This window comes from Octodon degus, unplaced genomic scaffold (assembly GCF_000260255.1).
Source record: "Octodon degus isolate 3935 unplaced genomic scaffold, OctDeg1.0 scaffold00402, whole genome shotgun sequence".
Taxonomy (NCBI): domain Eukaryota; kingdom Metazoa; phylum Chordata; class Mammalia; order Rodentia; family Octodontidae; genus Octodon; species Octodon degus.
The window spans coordinates 161227-167327 of NW_004524978.1; the positions used below are offsets into that span (position 1 = coordinate 161227).

The 6101-nt window shown below is 41.1% G+C and overlaps 1 pseudogene; it reads right to left on the reverse strand.

Moving 5' to 3' along the window:
* Positions 1 to 1314: 1314 nt before the first annotated feature.
* On the reverse strand, positions 1315 to 2100 carry LOC101560611 (annotated as a pseudogene).
* Positions 2101 to 6101: the final 4001 nt, after the last annotated feature.

Here is a 6101-nt window from a genome sequence, read left to right on the forward strand (position 1 = left end):
TTTTTTGGCGGAACCAGGGATTGAACTCAAGCCCGGGTGCTTGCCACGGAAGCACTTATTCCACTGAGCCATCTTCCCGGCCCCGATCTGGGATATTTTTGATATTATACAAAACATCTCTTTTTATTAATTTCTTGTAGTTACTCTGTGCACAAACACATAATTTTATCTCAAAACAATACACAAACCATTGTACCCAAATCATTGTCCCAAGGATCTTTTTTTATCCATTTGTTTTCTGCTTTTCTGCACCTAAGTACTGGCGGGCCGTCTTATCAATCTTCACTCACCTGAGAAGCTAAAGGCTGAGATTATCTTCAAATTGGATATTCTATCTGAAGCCTTTCAGAAACCATTGGCACAAAGAATCCAGTAAAAGCTGGAATAGAATTTGTTGTGCCTTTTAATTTTTCTCCCCTGAGAAATCAACATAATTGATGCAAAATTCTGCCACAGCCCTTGTAAGAAACCATGTTAAAGATGTAGAACTATCAATAAAGATAGAAAGTGAAACTGCTAGACATGAGGCCATTGTAACTCAAGCATGTAGAAAGACAGAAGATGTACAGCGGATATGTAATTAAGGATCCCCAAGCCAATATTCCTTGACTTCTCTTACTCCCTGTAACTTCCATCCCTGGTTGGAAATACTTTACTTAGCAGAGTAAGAAAGACATTACTGATGGGCTGCCGGATAGCTAAGGAGTGTGCTCACCGGAGGCTGGGAATTGGTTGAAAACTACTCTAATGGAATGAAGTGTGTCCCAGGGAGCCTCAAAATATGGGATTAACCAATCATAGTGGCCATTCATATGCGGAGAGATGCCCCTGTGCTTGGCTCTTTCCTGAGAACCACATCATTTATTCCTTACAGCGATCACACAGACAAATAAAATATAATTTCCATTTGATGGATGAGAAAGACGGCAATGAACGGTTAGATACTCATTCTGAATTTCCCCTCCCCCCCTTTTTAAAGAGTTATATGCATTTTCGTTTGTTTCAGCCTTGTTCTGGATATTTAAAATAGTGTCAAAGGCGCTATAGATGCTGGTGACAGGAGGCGGCTGGAGTGGGGAGGTGTGGGGATGCGGAATGGGGAAGCCCTGTGTACAAACTCAGAGCCAACTCCGCTCTTCTGGATCTAAAATAAACGTAGCTTCTGCCTTCCTAGAACACACTCTTCTGGCCACACAGACGCGCTTGCTCGCAGGGAAGGGCCAGTCAGTACGCAGGAAGTGCCAGTGCACTCCCTCACTGCTGCATGTTGTCGATGGTGGTCAGGACGCTCATCTTCTGGGGGAGTCCGAACCTTCAGTCTGCTCCTGCGCCAGAGCCCAGGCCATGGAGCTGCCCACTGTGCTTGGCAGAGTCTATGCTGTCCTCAAATAACAGCTCCTTCATCCTGCAGAATGGCCATTCAGGTCAGCAGCGAGTCTGAAACTGGATGGTGTTGCCATTCAATTCTCTGTAAATCCAACTGAGCAGCAACTTTCTGAAGACCTCCCTTAAGATTTTTGCAACTCTTCATCATATATTTCATATCATAAAAGGATGGGAAGAAAGAGTTCATGTTCTTCTGGCAAATGAGAATCTGTAAGCAACTTTACCATGTAGCCAAAATCATAGCCACTGTGAAAGGAAAGCCATTTGACATTGTCACAAACCACTCCCGATGTCATAAGCAGCTCTGCGAAGTGCAGAGCGTCCATGCCTCCTGCTTCTTCATGCATCTGAAACTGCAGCCCTGAGTCAGCGAGGAGGCCCTTGTAGTCCTGGGAGTAGGTGTCCTCTGTGAGGTTGAATTTGAAGTCGAACTGCCAAGTGTCAGTTCCAGAAGGGTATTCTCCCTTCTCGTTTGTGAACATAAGGCCCAGCTGGGTAATTTTTAAAAGGTCAACATTGCATCACAGAAGCTGATACTGGCCATCACTGGAGCTACGAAATGCATCAACTGGTCGTATTGCAACACCTGGAAATTGTGTCCATGGCAATGTAACTGTAACTGAGCACAGTTGCTCAGATTTTCCTCATCTCTTCTAGATTGTTTGCCCAGACTTCACAGATAACCTTGCTATTCTTCACAAATGCTGCAGGCATCCTGAAGAAAGCTTGAAAGTTGCCTTTAGGTAACTATGTCAAGGTATGACAGTGTTCTGATCACCAATGATTACCTGCTCCTAACCAGCATGGCCAGCCAAGCGTGGGCTAGCAAGCCAGCAGAGACAGAGACAGTAACCTTTGACCCCCTTGCTCTGAATCCTTTTTTTTTTTTTTTTTTGGTGGAAGTGGAGATTGAACTCAGGCCTTTGAGCTTGCCAGGCAAGAGCTTATTCTACTGAGCCATCTCCCCAGTGCCCCCTTGCTCTGAATCCTTTCTCATTTAATTTGACTCACACATCTATTCTCAGAAGTCTACTTAACTCACTAGAGTTAAGGGCATTTGGAGAGATTGTCAATATTTTTCCCTTTAAATTTTAGATTGTAAGATAATTACACTTTTTGCTATTTGACTTTCAGATTTCTTTTTTTTTTTTAATAGTAATAGAGATTGAACCGAGAACCTTCATACTATAGTGTGAACTTTCACACTACATCTTTTTTCTTTTTAATTACTTTTTTACAGAGCCACACTTCTAACCCTTTTTCTATTTCTTATTTTGATCTTGGTAGGTCACCAAATTGTCCACACTGAGCTCAAACTTGTGATTCTTTTGCCTCAGACTGCCACAGTGCTGGGATCACAGTACATGCCACCACACCAGCTTGAGCTGTAAAGTCTTTGATCTTTGGATCTTAAATATCTTCACACTTTTAAGGTCACACAAGTTCACATGGCATTTTCCTAAAGTCGTGTTTATAGTTCTGTACTGCTGCTATCTCTCTTGCTTCTCCTCCTCTTTCTTCATTTTATTTTGCTGCATATAAGATTATAGAAACAGCATGGAGTTGTTCATGGAATTTAATTATAGGGACTTCTTTGGACACCATTATGGTTTGTGTCTGGATGTCTCCCCAAAGCCTCATGCAGGGCATGGGATTTTCAGAGGTGGCTAAATCTAGAGTGTGTGACTGGCTCATGGTCTAGTGTGAGGATTAAGGGTGTGAGTGCTGCACTGCCCTAGTGGGGAGCATCCTACATACACTGTAGGGGACAGAAAGAGTGTCCCCTCTCTTGGTTGCCTTTGTTGTCTTCTGTCGCCATGAACTGCTGCCCCTCTGTCATGTGCCACCCTGCCTTGGAGCCAACTGATTTTGGACTGAAATCTCTATAAACTGTGAGCTAAACAAACCTTTCCTCTTTAACTTTGGGTATCAGGTATTTTGTCCCAGCAACAAGAACGGTAAGACAGACATTAAACCTCCTGTCATTGTTGTTCATGTTTATTTGGATTAATCCTACTGTTTTATCTCAATCTTTCAAAAATCATGCAAAGCACCATCCTAAAACTATGCTTTAGGCTTTCATTCCTGTGGTCACCATGACATTATAGAAGAAGTCTATGGAGATTAAAGGAGCTCAAGTCTTTCTTACAATTTTGGAAGTCATGGCATGGTACACAGGGAGGATACAAAGCAGGGGCTTTGAGATTCAGCCTTAAATTACCTCTTGTGCTCACAACAATTGTGCAATGCTAACCAAACACAGATTGAGTTTCTCTCACTCATTAAATCAATTCTTTTTCTTTAATCACTTTGGGCATCTTCCTTGTTTTCACATCATTGCACTCTGTCTTCCATAGCACAAGCTTGCCACTCAGCATAAATGAAAATCTAGCTGCTTTACAAGGAAAACAAAGCAAGTGTGGGTTAAGCCTTCACTTCATAGACTATTCATCTATGCTACATTACTAGAGTAATTGCAGATAGAGCAATTTTATTTTTTAATGCATGATACAATATTTAAATTTCATCTATCAGTGGAAGAATCAAACATGTTTGTGGTACTTATTTACAAAATGTGCACTTCAGTAATGCTTTCCACTCTTCCACATTCTTTTTTTTTGTGGTACCGGGAGTTGAACTCAGGACCCTGTGATTGCCAAGCAAGCACTCATTCTACTGAGCTATCTCCCCATGCCCAGACAGTGGGGGTCTTTTTTTATTTTTTGTATTTTTTTAGGGACCAGTCTACAGGGTGTTCAGAGTCTCACTACTAGATTGGATTCATAGTGATCCACCTGTTTACAGCCTCCTAAGAGCTGGCATTACAAGTGTGCACCACCACGCCCAGACTCAATTGCCATCTCACGGCGCCCAGGGAGTAGGGCCAGCATGGCAGGCCCTGGGATCGAACCCTGGCGCCTGTGCCTGCTTGCAGGTGATTTAATCCGCTGAGTTATTTGGCTGGCTTCCACATTCTTTATTTCAATTTTAAAATTACTTTCAATTTCAAAGTTAAATTTGGACATACTACAGGGCTGCATTGTCACTGATGAAAAGAGCAAGAAAATGACTTTATTACCTACCAGTTGCTTTTGTCCTTGACTAGCACTGGCTTCTTAAAAATACAGAGCTAGGTGGATACAGGTAGAACATAAGCAATATCATTACTGATATTATTTATAATTAAAAGTTCATTGAGTGCTTAACATATTCAAGGTGCTTCAAGGACTAGGAAGAGTAAAACAGAATTATAACTCAAAATGGCAACATTTTTACAAGTTTCTCTTTCATTTATTTTTAATTCTTTTCAGGAAAGGGAAGAGGGAGAGAGTGGGTAGAAAGAAATTTTCCCCAGGTAAGGAGCCTGATACAGAAAAAAAAAAAAAAAAAGTTTCAATTATGACGGCATGGTTTTGTGAGAGCATGAATTCTTGATTTCCATTGTCACCTTCAAATTCAAAGTCTATGTCTAACACAGCTGGGTCCCACCTTCTCCCTCCTTGCCCTATGCTACCCCCAATCTCTGTGGCTTCCGAAAGTAACTGCCGATTCCAGGGAAAATGATGTGTTTTGGAAGAGTTCCTGTTAGATTACAGCTCTGCCTCTTGAGAGGGAAGTGATCTCAGCCTTGAGGATTCTCTGTCTATAGAAACTGCATAAAATTTAACTTTCCCACTGCTCCTGATGTAATGACACAGTACATTAATGTCTTGTGAAACATAAAGGCCCGTAGGAAGATGTGGAGTTACACTGCTGTAAGAATCATAACCATCCCCAAACAATTCTCTCAGGTCTTATAATGGGACCGATCGGAAATGCGTGCCATTTTATTTCCTTCGACTTAATACACTAGATCTTGAGGAAGTCCCTGTGAAAGTATAAATATGTTGGAGGAAATGATGTATTAAATTACAGTTGTTGTATTCTACCAAGGTGCAGGGGTGTGAGGGGTCACCATGGGCAAGATGTATGATTGGCACAATGAAAAGAAATGATCAAAAGCAAGAAGAGAAACTTTTAATTTATATAATGACATGAGCAAACCTCACACAACATGCTGTGTAAAAGAATTCAGAAAGACAGGAGACAAAGGTCATATGATCCCATTTGAAAGTAAATTTAAGTTGTCAGAATATCCACAACTTAAAAGGATACAAGGGAATTTTTCTGGGTGATGAAAATGGTCTATGCCTTCAAAATGGCATGGGCTACATTAAGGTATGGATTTTGCAAAAAAGACTTGAAAGGACATGTCAGATCTGAGCATCTCAGTAATGAAATTATATTTAAGTTTTTAGATATCATCTGATACGCTTGTAGTTACTTTAATAGTTGTTATATGAATGTGTTAAATGTTGACACATGAAAAATCACGTGTGAAAGTTAAATTTTACTGGAAAAAGGGGGCTTCTAATGGGTGGGCTCAGAGATGAGATTAGACTAAGTACTGAGTTGTGGAAGTTGGGGGATAGTCATCTGGGAGCAGCTTATTTTTTCTACTTTTGTGTGTGTTTGAATATTTCCTATAACACAAAATTGGAGAGAGAAGGGTCATCTATTTCCCTTTCAGATTTACAGAACTGGGAGCAGAAGCACATGACTTGTTCGAATTTTCAAAGACAGACAGCAAATCACTTCCCAAGCTTAACCTCTTCTCTCTTAGCCCAAGGAAACACGAAGCGTGACGTACTGCCTTCAGAGAAACTGAATTTATA